The 13847-nt window shown below is 35.4% G+C and overlaps 1 non-coding gene across 1 annotated transcript; it reads right to left on the bottom strand.

Annotated features, from left to right (window-relative positions):
• Window positions 1–13444: 13444 nt before the first annotated feature.
• LOC117084755 lies at window positions 13445–13607 on the bottom strand. The gene has a single exon (XR_004437653.1). It is a non-coding gene; the product is annotated as a U1 spliceosomal RNA (small nuclear RNA).
• Between the last annotated feature and the right edge of the window lie 240 nt (window positions 13608–13847).

Raw genomic sequence — 13847 nt, forward strand, 5'->3', positions numbered from 1 at the left:
GTATTAGCTTTATTCAGCTTAATGTAGAGTATAATCAAAACAAACAAAAAACCCCTACCATTGACCTATGTTGGAGAATTTTTCTCTTTTCTCTCCTTATGTACTACTAGTTAACAAAATGTGTAATTAAATTTCACCAAGTTATTGAGTACTTATAATTTATCATGCATTCTGCCACATGTTAGAGAGAACAGAGATAAATATGACAAAGGTTCTGCCCTCAAAGCATACAATACAAATAATTGTAATACAGTAGAAAGTACAATCATAGAAAGAGGTACAAGATACGAAGGCACCACAGAGGAAGGCTTTGTTAATCAGCTGTCTGGTAGGAGTGACAGAGTAGAATTGCCATAAGATATGATTCTGTGCTAGGTTAGGAAGATTCATTTGGTAGGTAAGGAGACAGTGATTGTTAGCCCAGAGAAACAGCATAGGGTAAGAAGTTACCCTATGATAAACTCAACCTTCAACACCTCTCTTCTCCCCAGGAGTTGAGGGGTAGAACTGAAAACCCCAACTCTTAATCACATGGTTGGTTTATCTGGCAACCAGCCTCCATCCTGAGTTTATCCAGAAGCCCCAAGCCATCATTTCTTAAAAAGACACATCACTTCAGAGATCCCCAAAATTGTGAAAGCTGATTGCCAAGGAAGAGGATAAAGACCAAATATATATAGCTTTACCAGTTTTATTATGCAACACAATGCTTTGAGATACATATATAATAAAATGGTTTATTATAGTGAAACAAATGAACATATCATCGTATATAGTGTACTCATTTTTTTCTTCTGAGGCAGAGCAGCTATAATAGACTAATTTAATGAAAATGTTGAATACAATACACTATTATTAAACATAGCTTTCATGTTGCACACTATTTATTAGACTTGTCCATCCTACATGTCTTCTATTTTGCATCTTCTGATCTATATCTCCCCAATTCCTTCTCTTCCTCCACATCTTGACACTGATAACCACTTTCTTATTCTCTATTTATGTATAGTTGACTTTTTTTTTAGATTCCACATAAAAGTGATATCGTGAAATTTTTAAAAATGTATCTGTTTCTGGCTTTCACCACTTAGTATCTGGCCTCTAGCTCCATCCATGATGTAGCAAAAGGAAGGATCTCCTCTTTTTTATGGCTGACTTATTTCCCACTCTATATGTATACTAGTTTCTTTACCCATTTGTTCATCAATAGACAACTAGATTGTTTCCATATCTTGGCTATCATGCATAATTCTGCAACGCATATGGAAATGCAGACATCTTTACAAGGTGGTGGTTTTATTTCCTTTGAGTACATACTATTATCTCCTTACTCTCAGAGGCTATACACCAACACCCCACCAGAGGCCTGAACCCATAAGTAGTACTGAACCCATATATATATATGGGGGGGACTACTGTGTACCCAGAAGAAAGATTTCTGGGTCATATGGTAATTATATTTTTAATTTATTTAGGAACCTCCACATTGCACTGCAACCTCTGCCGCCCACGTTCTCCATATATACATATATATGTTCAGTATTATATATGCATTATTATATATAACATATTATATATTTTATATTATATATTATATATAATAACCCATATGTATTATGATGTTTCTATACATATATCTATGATAAAAGTTTAATTTATAAATTAGGAACAGTAAGAGAGTAAAAACAATAGCTAATAATAAAATAGAATAATTGTAACAATATACTGTTCACAATTTCAAGGATAGAAGACTTGTTCTTACTATAGATGTTAGCAAATGTGGCAGATATATACATATAATATATAACATATATTATATATATTTATTTTCTTAGTTGAGAATTGTTGAGAATTTTCACATTTTCACTTACAGGAAGTTCATTATGGCTTTTCTTTGGCATGTGTGAATTGCCAGTATTACTGCTCTTGCACACTCGGGCCACTACTAAATAAAATAAGAATCACTTGAACACAAGCACTGCCATAATGTGGCAGCTGATCTAATTACCAAGACAGCTATGAAATGACTAAGAGGCAGGGAGCATATACAGTGTGGATCTACTAGATAAAGGGATAATTCATGTCTTGGATGGTTGAAAGCAGAATGGCATGGGATGATATCATGCTATTCAGAACAGTGCACAATTTTTTTTTTTTTTTTTTTTTTTTTTTTTGAGATGGAGTTTCCCTCTGTCACCAGGCTGGAGTATAATGGTACGATCTCAGCTCACTGCAACCTCTGCCTCCTGGGTTCAGATGATTCTCCTGCCTCAGCCTCCCAAGTAACTGGGACTATGGGCACCCACAACCACATCTGGCTCATTTTTGTATATTTAGTAGAGACGGGGTTTCATCATGTTGGCCAGGATGGTCTCGATCTCCTGACCTTGTGATCTGCCCGCCTCAGACTCCCAAATCACGTCTGGGATTACAGACGTGAGTCACAGCGCCCGGCCAGAACATTGCACAATTTCAAACTTTGTGAATTGTTTATTTCCCAAATATTCCATTTAACAATTTTAGACCCCAGTTAATCACAGGAAACTGAAACCACAGAAAGTGAAACAATGAAAAAGAGGGGCTACCATATACCCAGAAGAAAGATTGCTGGGTCATATGGTAATTAAATTTTTAATTTATTCAGGAACCTCCACATATGCTTCCCAAAATGGTCAGACCAACAGTGTACAAGGGTTCTCTTTTCTTCACACCTTCACTGACACTTGTTATCTTTTTGTCTTCATCGTGGCCATTTTAACATGTGTAAGCTGATTTATCATAGTGGCTTTCGTTTGCATTTCCCTGATGAGTGATGTTGAGATCCTTTTTTATACACCTGTGGACATTTTTATTTCTTCTTTGGAGAAATGTTTATTTAGGTCTGTTGCCTATCGGGATAACCCACTCCCGATGGTTAACGTGAGTTCTTTTCTATTTCCTATGTGTCTCGACTGGTTTGAGAAATAAAGGGAAAGAGTACAAGAGAGAGAAATTTAAAGCCAAGTGTCCGGGGGAGACAACACACGTCGGCAGGATTCTTTCGTGATGCTCCGCGAGCCGTAAAACCAGCGAGTTTTTATCAGCAATTTTCAAAAGGAGAGGGAGTGCACGAATAGGGTGTGGGTCAGAGAGATCACATGCTTCACAAGGTAATAAAATATCACAAAGCAAGTGGAGGCAGGGCGAGATCACAGGACCACAGGATCGGGCAAAATTAAAATTGCTAATGAAGTTTCTGGCACACATTGTCATTGATAATATCTTATCAGGAGACAGGGTTTGAGAGCAGACAAGCTGTCTGACCAAAATTTATTAGGCCGGAATTTCCTCATCCTAATATGCCTGGGAGCATTACAGGAGACCAGGGGCTTATTTCATCCCTTTGGCTTCCACCATAAAAGGCGGCCGCCTTAAGGGGGCCATTCATAGACCTACCCTCAGGGTGCATTCTCTTTCTCAGGGATGTTCCTTGCAGAGACAAAGAATTCAGTGATAGTTTCCTATTTGTGTTTGAAAGAAGAGAAATATGACTCTGTTCCACCTGGCTCACTGGGGCAGTCAGGCTCCAAGTCTTATCTCCCTTGTTCCCTGAAGATTGCTGTTATCCTGGTCCTTTTTCAAGGTGCCCAGATTTCATATTGTTCAAACACACATGCTCTACAATTTGTGCAGTTAATGCAACCATCACAGGGTCCTGAGACGACATATATCCTCCTCAGTTTATGAAGAAGACAACGGGATTAAGAGATTAAAGACAGGCAGAGGAAATCACAAGGGTATTGATTGGGGAAATGATAAGTGTCCATGAAATCTTCACAATTTACATTCAGAGATTGCAGTAAAGACAGACGTAAGAAATTATAAAAGTATCAATTTGGGGAACTAATAAATGTCCATGAAATCGTCACAATTTATGTTCTGCTGCGGCTTCAGCCGGTCGCTCCATTCAGGGTCCCTGACTTCCCTCAACAGTTGCCCATTTTACAATTAGGCCATATGTTTTCTTGTTATTGAGTTGTATGAGTGTTTGTATGAATTTTGCATATTAACCCCTTATCAGATGCATATTTTTTGAAATAAATTTTGCTTATTAATCTTTTATCAGATGTATGGTTTCCAAATATATTTTTCCAATCCATTGATTCACTTTTTTGTTATGATTGTTTCTTTGCTCTTCAGAAGCTTTTTGTTTGGTTTTGTTATTTGTTTTACTTTGATATAGTCCCATTTATTATTTTTGTAGCCTGAACTTTTAGTGTGATATTTAAGATGTCACTAGCAAGACCAATATCAAGGACTTTTTTCCCTATTTATATATATATTTTTAATTTTAAATTTCCCATATATATATATAATTATGAAGCATAAGATCATATGCACTTTAATTCCATATTTTAAAGCTGTTTGATTTTGCTGCAGATGCACCCTATTGTAAATTCAGGCCCTTATCATTGCTTTACAACGTTGCATTTCTGTGATTAATGCTAATTCTTTTTAATTGATTGCTTTTCAACTTTAATTTATTCTCATTAACCAAATTGGTGTCATATTGCAAACTTACTTTTCCGTATTTCTCATATATTATACTTTATTTAGATGTGAGAAACCAAGCAAAAATCTAACGAATTGTAAAGCATTTTCACACTCAACCTCCCACTAAAGAGGTTGACACATTTAAAGCAATGAAGAAACATAAATTTAAAAAAAATCCAGTTCCCTACACACACACATTAAATGGAATATCCATTTTTAATGGAGGTGTCCCATAATATAGAGATTTTAACTCAGAAAAAATAAAGTACATAGAGAGATAATTTTCCATCTGCTGCTATGAAAATCTCAATGCTTTCACACTTGCTGCAAGCAATTGCATGGATGAATAGGTCTTGAGAAATCTTTTGCACTGAAGCATTCCTCTGTGGTTCAGAGATGACTCAAATCATGCCCAGGTAAACAGGGAAGGGAACAAAGAGAATTTACTATTTAGTGAAAATTGCATATACTATTAGGAGCAAGAGAAAAAATATGTGAGACTATGCTATTATTTGTAGCATGCAAATGACAGAAAACAAACTTTCGAAGGAGACACTGTAGGAAATGAAGATATTTGCATATAATTGCATTTTCATAAAACTTTTTAATGAACCCTATGAAATGAGAGCTAAAAAGAGAATTAGAAAAGTTTCAGAATTCACTTAAAAAACAAATATAGTCATATGCTACATAATATTATTCTAGTCAGTGATGGACTGCATATATGATGGTGGTCTCATGAGATTATAAAGGAGCTGAAAAATTCCTATGACCTAGTCACTTCATAGTCCTTAAGGTATTGTAGTGTTAGGGGTGACAAATACATGAGTAATTGGCAGCAAATCTGTATGGTTCTGCAGCAACCTCATTTCTTGCATCCTCAGAAGAAGGAATTCAACCGAAGAGCACAAGTCAGAAAAAGAGATTGAGGTAAGTTTTAGAGCAGGAGTGAAAGTTTATTAAAGAACTCTAGAGCAGGAAAGAAAGAAAAGTAAAAGAAAGTACACTTGGGAGGGGCTCAAGTGGGCAACTTGAAGGACAAGTATGGCGTTTGAGCTTTTTTTTTTTTTTTGAGATGGAGTCTCGCTCTGTGGCCCAGACTGGAGTGCAGTGGCAAGATCTCAGCTCACTGCAAGCTCCGCCTCCCGGGTTCATGCCATTCTCCAGCCTCAGCCTCCAGAGTAGCTGGGACTACAGGTGCCCGCAACCAAGCCCAGCTAATTTTTTGTATTTTTAGTAGAGACGGGGTTTCACTATGTTGGCCAGGATGGTCTCGATCTCCTGACCTCGTAGTCCACCCACCTCAGCCTCTCAAACTACTGGGATTACAGGCGTGAGCCGCCGCGCCCCGCCCTGCGCTTGAGCTTTTGACTTTGGTTTTTATATGTTGGCATACTTCTGGGGTCTTGCGTCCCTTTCCCTTGATTCTTCCCTTAGGGTGAGCAGCCCACATGTGCGGTGGCCTGCTGACACTTGGTAGGTGAGCATGCACAGTGTGTTTACTGGAGCTGTACACATGCTCACCTGAGGCTTTCTTCCCTTTTCCGGTGGAATGCCCCTGGCAAGTCATGCTCTGCCACTTTGCCTCTTAATGTGTGTGCGCAAGCCAACTTGCTCATTTCCTGAGATGGCATTGGAAGCTGTCTATTACCAGTTTCAATGCTTTTATTTGTTGGGAAATTGCCTCTCCCTGGCATAAGCAAGGGCCAATGATTATTTTAGAAAACCAGTATGTTAACTGCTGGACCATCACCTGATGGTTGCCTTACATTCCCAGCAGGTGGGTTTAGCCCTCTCCTGCCCTGCTCATGTCTGACTAGCTACCTATTGTAACAACAGCACAATGCATTAATCATTTGTTTGTGGTGATAATGGTATAAACAAACCTACTGCACTGACAGTCATACAACAATGTAGCAATACAATTATATATAGTACATAATACTTGATATTGATAATAAACAACTATGTTGCTAGTTTTTGTATTTACTATACTATACTTTTTAATCATTATTTTAGAGTGTACTCTTTCTACCTACTAAAAAACAAGTTAAGTAAAACATCTTCAGGCAGATCCTTTAGGAGATACTCCAAAAGAAACCATTGTTATCATAACAGATGACAGCTCTGGCCAGGCACGGTGGCTCATGCCTGTAATCCTAGCACTTTGGGAGGCAGAGGTGGGGAGATCACAAGGTCAGTAGATAGAGACCATCCTGGCTAACACGGTGAAACCCTGTCTCTATTAAAAATACAAAAATTAGCTGGGCGTGGTGGTGGGCGCCTGTAGTCCCAGCTACTCGGGAGGCTGAGGCAGGAGAACGGCTTGAACCCTGGAGGCGGAGCTTGCAGTGAGGCTAGATCGTGCCACTGCACTCCAGCTTGGGCGACAGAGCGAGACTCCGTCACAATTAAAAAAAAAAAAAAGACAACTCCATGCATGTTTTCGCTCTGAAGGCCTTCCAGCCGGGCAACATGTGGCGTACAAGTTATTTTCATGACACTACCCCTGGGCAAGCATAGGCTAATATGTGTGTTAGTGTGTTAGTTTTAACAAACAACAACAAAAAAAACAGTTTAAAACGAAAAAGGAAACATTTTATTTAGCTGTACAATGTGTTTGCATTTTAAGCTGTTATCACAAAATACTCAAAAAGTTTAAAAACTTAAAAATTTATAGACTAAAAAAGTCATAGTAAGCTAAGATTAATTTATTATTAAAGAAAAATAATTTTTAATGAATTCAGCATAGCCTAAGTGTACAGTGTTTATAAAGTCTAGAATAGTGTACATTAATATCATACACTATTATCAATATCATAGGCTTTAATATTCACTCACCATTCACTCAGCGACTCACCTAGAGCAATTTCCAGTCCCACACAAGGTCCATTAATGGTGAGTGTCCTATACAGGTGTACTTTTTTATTTTTTATACCATATTTTTACTGCACATTTTTATGTTGAAATATGTTTGGACACACAAACACCATTTTGTTACAGTTGCCTACAGTATTCAGTACAGTAACATGCTTTATAGATGTGTAGGCTAGAGCAACAGGCTATACTGTATAACCTAGGTGTGTAGTCGACCATACCAGCTAGGTTAGAGTAAGTACACTCTATCACGTTTGCACAACAAAATTGCCTAATGATGATGCATTTTGCAGAATATAACCCTACTGTTAATCAATATAGGACTATATTAATACTACTGGGAGTAAAACTCATAATAAATGATGAAAAACAGCTGGAATTAAATACACTGTAACAAGAAGGAAATTAATAAAAAATAATGTACATGAAGAATAGATGTGGCTGACCCATTAGATTGGTGATTAGATAGGTGTGTTTGAAGAAATACACTAACAAGAAAACCAGAAAAGGCATTTGAAGATATGAAAGAATGTTTCACTAAAATGCGGGAAAATTAAATCTGTGGATCACAGGTCGACCTAAAAAGGCAAAATAATTAATCTCCTACCAAACATATCCTGGTGAAGATGCTCAATCTCAAAGATTTGAAAAGTCAGATACAAATTCAGGTGAAGAAAAAAAAAAAAAAAAACAAATTGCTAACAAATAGGCAAAACATGAGGCTCACCTTGAACATCTCTAGGTGCATGCAATTTTGATGAGGTGATTTCAGTATGGAAAGTTTGACATAGCCTTTTCACATTTCCCTTTTGGCAGAGGAACATACTGGTTTAACTTAGAACAAAAATTAACTTAGTGTTAATTATTTGTAAATTGTTTAATAATATATAGAACAGATGCCTTAGTTTATCTTAAGCATGCATCCTATTCCTGACTTTGCTTTGGAAGATATGCTTGTGTATATATCATTAAGAATGTCTACTGGGAGTGGTGGCTCACGCCTGTAATCTCAGCACTTTGGGAGACTGAGGCAGGCGGATCACGAGGTCAGGCGATCCAGACCATTCTGGCTAACACGGTGAAACCCTGTCTCTACTACAAACACAAAAAATTAACCCTGCAAAGTGGCACGTGCATGTAGTCCCAGCTACTCAGGAGGCTGGGGCAGGAGAATGGCTTGAATCCAGGAGGCAGAAGTTGCAGTGAGCCGAAATCGCGCCATTGCACTCCAGCCTGGGCGACAGAGTAAGACTCATCTCAAAAAAGAAAAAAAAAAAAAAAAAAAGTTTGTCTAGTTTTCTCCACTTGGTGTAAAAAATGTCAGTAGTATGATGATCATTTATTATGATTTTGTTTTCAATTTGGCCTTAGATTTTCATTGTTATCTTCATATATTGCCTCTTTGCTGTATTTATATATTTTTATTGAATTATTCCCTTCCACAACTAAAAAATTACTTCTTTTGTTCAATTTGATGCTTATTATCATGAATTCTAAATTTGTATGATATTAATATCTTGACCCAGGATTTTATTTTTTCTGAATTTTTTTTTTTTTTTTTTTTTTTTTTTTTTTTGAGACGGAGTCTCTCTCTGTCTCCCAGGCTGGAGTGCGGTGGCCGGATCTCGGCTCACTGAAAGCTCCGTCTCTCGGGTTTACGCCATTCTCCTGCCTCAGCCTCCCGAGTAGCTGGGACCACAGGCGCCGGCCACCTCGCCTGGCTAGTTTTTTTGTATTCTTCAGTAGAGACGGGGTTGGGGGGGGCGGTTCACCGTATTAGCCAGGATGGTCTCGATCTCCTGACCTCGTGATCCGCCAGTCTCGGCCTCCCAAAGTGCTGGGATTACAGGCTTGAGCCACCGCGCCCGGCCTCTGAATTTGTTTATTGTATGTTTGAACTGCCTTTACATTAAACTTTTAAAAAATATTTTATTTTAGGTAAATCTTTAATAATTTCATACGTTTTAAAGGTATATTTCAAATGATTTTATTTTAGTAGATATACTTATTTTTTGAAACATATCTCTTAGCTTGCTTTAGGTGTTCTGTGTTTTGATTTTTAAAAAAATGTCTTTCCATTTTTATTTTTTAAATTTCTATCTTTTTCTACAAGTCACCTTGTTTTAATTTTATCTTTTTACTCAACTCTGCAATTGGAGATAAATAATTGGTTTTAGATTTTCCCATTATTGTTAGTCATTTAAACAACGAAAGTGCTAATAGCTACCATATTTCTCAAATACATAAAAAATACAAAACGTATTGTATTTACATGTCTTATCTCCTTTTTTCAATTTCAGTTTTTTATGCTCCAATAGTTTTTGCTTAGTCTTTTAGATCCAAAATACTGTCGTTGTTGCTGTTATTATATCACTTAAACATCATTCAAAAAATTATAACTTTCAATATGTTAAATTAAACTTAAATTTTATTTTGTATCATTTTTTATTTTTTTAAATCCAAATATTCTAAAACAGCATTTATTCACACAATTTCCTCTGCAATTAAGAATTATTTTCTTTTTTTTTTTGAGACGGAGCCTCACTCTGTCGCCCAGGCTGGAGTGCAGTGGCCGGATCTCAGCTCACTGCAAGCTCCGCCTCCCGGGTTCACGCCATTCTCCTGCCTCAGCCTCCCGAGTAGCTGGGACTACAGGCGCCCACCAACTCGCCCGGCTAGTTTTTCATATTGTTTAGTAGAGATGGGGTTTCACCGTGTTAGCCAGGATGGTCTCGATCTCCTGACCTCGTGATCCGCCCATCTCGGCCTCCCAAAGTGCTGGGATTACAGGTTGAGCCACCGCGCCCGGCAAGAATTCTTTTCTTAAAATTAAAGATCAGTCACATTTTTCATATGTTGAAATTCCATTGACAGCATGTAGGGCATAAATTGATCTCAAATAGCTATTAAAATTTATTATGTAATATAATTTTGAAGGATATATATTTTATCTTCTATGGATAATACTAAAGTTTTTATTAGTGTTATCCATGCTATGTAACAACTGCATTTATGAAACAGATTGAGTTTAAAGCCGGTTATGGTTTGAATGTATCTCCCAAAAAGCATGTATTGGAAACTTAATCTCCAGTGTGATAATGTTGGAAGTGGAGGCTACTAAGTGGTGTTTAGGTCATGAAGGCCACCCTTACGAATGAATTAATGCTGATTATAAAAGGGCTTGAGGTTGTGATTTTGATATCTTGCCCTTTCTTGCCCTTTTGCCTTCTCTCACGAGATGATGCAGCAAGCCCTCACAGGTGTCAGTCTTTTGATCTTGGGCTTCCCAGCCTCCAGAATGCTAATAAATACATTTCTGTTTATTATAAATTACCCAGTCTCATGTATTCTTTTAAAGCAGCACAGAAAAGACTAAGATAATCACACTGCAATATTATTTACAGAGATACATTTTGACTGGATTTAATTATCCTAGTTTGAAAAATTAATATTAAAAAATCTTAGCAACGAATTTCTGTATTTTATGATTGACAGTGTTATTCAATAATTACACACTGCACTTTCTATGAGGATGCATAAGAATCCCTTTTTCCTTGATTTCAATAACAGAGTGATAGTTCTGGGTGATATTTTAGATATATTATTACATTGCTATCAAATTCCCAATCATAAAACTCTTTCTCTGAGTTACTTGAATTTTGCAGTCAAGTTTATGATAGCATGTGACATTTTCTTGTCCTAAAATTTTTTTTATCCTTATTTCCTTTTTTCAAAATTTATTTACGTAAGATGCCAAATTTCTCACTTAATAAATTTTGTCATTTTGTCTGTGGTTTACACATAAACTTGTAGATAAACCTAATTTAGGAGTAAGACAAAGTTTAAATTAATAGCAATACATATAAATAGATAGAAATGCAAGCCATATGAAATTAAGTATAAAATAAGATGTTAAGTGACACCGAAATGGGATAGAATAGATCAGACTGTTCAAGTGGTTAGAAAAGACTTCATGAAGGAAGTAGGTTTTAAGTTTGAGTGAATTACAAGCTTTTTATAGAAAGAAGAGTGGGAAGAGTACTTTTGCATTAGAAAAAAAAAAAAATCCATGGAAAAGACAAAGCTGGAAAGGCACATTTGAGGACTGAATAGATCATTCTACTGTGACAAAATTTCCTGTAAGTGAAGAGAATTATAAAGTTAAAACAGGCATTGGGACAAGAAAATGTGAAGATCAATTAATAGCTACGAACTTTATCCTGCTGGCACATGGGTGTCATTGATAGTTGATGGAAGGGAAGTTAACATTAATAAAACTATTATTAGTTTCAAAAAATTACTGGCAATAACTTGTGGAATTCATTGGAAACGAAAAGAGATAAGGAGAGCCATTAGGAAACTATTGTAATAGTTCAGTCATAATATGTCACACAGAATACAGATGTTTAACAAATGGTCATTAAATAAATTAATGGCTGAAATAACAATTGAGTAAATTAGAGGAAAAGGGAAATTCAATTTACTAAAATGGATATGAAAATAATGATGAAATATAATTATAAAAACAATAATGATAAAAAATGATATTTTAACAGAATTGTAAACCAATTTCAAAAGAAAATGTAAAAAAGATTAGAAATTTGAATAGCTGAATTTCTCAGCACTGAAAATCTTAGTACTCTACAAAACTGAGAAGGCAAGAAGAGTAATACCTTTACTAAAAACGACTGTTTTGATTTTTAGTAAGAATGAATTGAAGGTGAAAAAATTCTAGGTCGAAATTTTAAAGTTATATTTGGAATGCAAGATTATAAGCCAAAGAGTTTGTTTGTTTCACTTACTGATTTATATCAAACACTTAGAAAAGTGCATGGTAGAGTAAGCACTTGATATACATTTCTTAAATGGATTTTAAATGTTTAGGCAAATGTGATTGAAGGTTATAAGAGACACCGTGTCTGCTGATAGTTATGTACATTATATTTAGCAAAACAATATTAAAGGAGCTGCTGGAGGTGTACATAAAATAATATGGTAATACTGTTTCATAGCATGCATTTTTAAACATGCTTTTTAGCTGGAATTTACTACAGCCTTATTGGATTATCTTTTCAAATATTCTCAATAATATTTGAGTAGAGATTGCGCTCACCATCAACCATAACTTAAAACACTCCATGGATTTATATAAAAATTGACTTTATATCTTGTACTTTATTGGGAGGTTGTGGTATGTTTTGTGTGAAACTCTTCCTTCTAGATTAAAAATATTTTAGTATATCTTATGTCATATATTATTTTCTTAGAAGCGTGATATAAACAGAAAAGAGATTAAGAGCAAACAGTTGTTAAAGTTGCATAAAAGGTTTCTCTTCCTACCATTGTTAAATAAAATTAGTTCATTGACTGCATTAGTTCTTTTTAGTGTTTACTATATTACTGAAAAAATTGATATAGGCGCTAATAGTATTATAGTTGTTTGGAGATGTGTGAAACAAAAGCAGAAAGTAAAAGGGATAATTTTATTTCATCAAAAATTATAAATATGAGCAAATCTTCTTTTCTTGCTCATTATCATAATAACCTACATCTGATTTGTGAAATATTCATGAGGTTTTTAAATTACGATGATTTTATGTTTATACTCTTTGAAAGTAGAAAGTCAAGTGATGATCTGATACTGCCACCATTGTATCAGCAATGTAAATTTTAAATTACATACTAACTCATTTCCCATGATATTTTATTGATTTTTTTTGTTTGTTTTTGGTTCCATTTCAATTGATCAAATGAGTTAAAATTTACAGTATTGAGATTTCTCAGTGATATTTTCATCAATATTAGACAAAATTCAAACGGTACAATTTCTTCTTGCCTAAATAAAAACATTAATTTTATGAGGTAGTTGTCTCTACTTTTTTGCATAGACTGGTTTCTTACACCATTTATTGTTTAATAAAGCTATGTAAGTACAAAAGTGATGTTTTAAAAGTCTCACATCCCATTTATAGTAATCAACATTTTTATTTTTTATGTTTTAAATTTAATTTTAATATTGAAAAAATAAAACTGGGGAGAGTAGGAACACAGTCCTGCACCACCACCACAAATTGTGCATTGGAATTTCCCACATTTGGGGAAATCATAGGGGTCAGCACACCCAGAGTTCAATGGATAAGCCTCACCCTGGAAAAACCACCTTCATGATGATGGTATCTCCGTTTCCAGATAAGTATAATAATCAACATTTTAATTAATAACTTGCCTAAGTCATTATAGAGCCTAGAAACAATAGCGAAATAGAAAGAAAGAAAGAAAGAAAGAAAGAAAGAAAGAAAGAAAGAAAAAGAAAGAAAGAAAATTTAAAAATTGAAAGAAGATGCACTATTAATTGAACTTAATATCAAATAAATACTTATCCTATTATATCAGCATGACCTTACTCTTTCTAAAGCTCCTAATTGCATAAGCCACAT

This window comes from Trachypithecus francoisi, unplaced genomic scaffold (genome assembly GCF_009764315.1).
Source record: "Trachypithecus francoisi isolate TF-2019V2 unplaced genomic scaffold, Tfra_2.0 Lachesis_group0, whole genome shotgun sequence".
NCBI lineage: Eukaryota > Metazoa > Chordata > Mammalia > Primates > Cercopithecidae > Trachypithecus > Trachypithecus francoisi.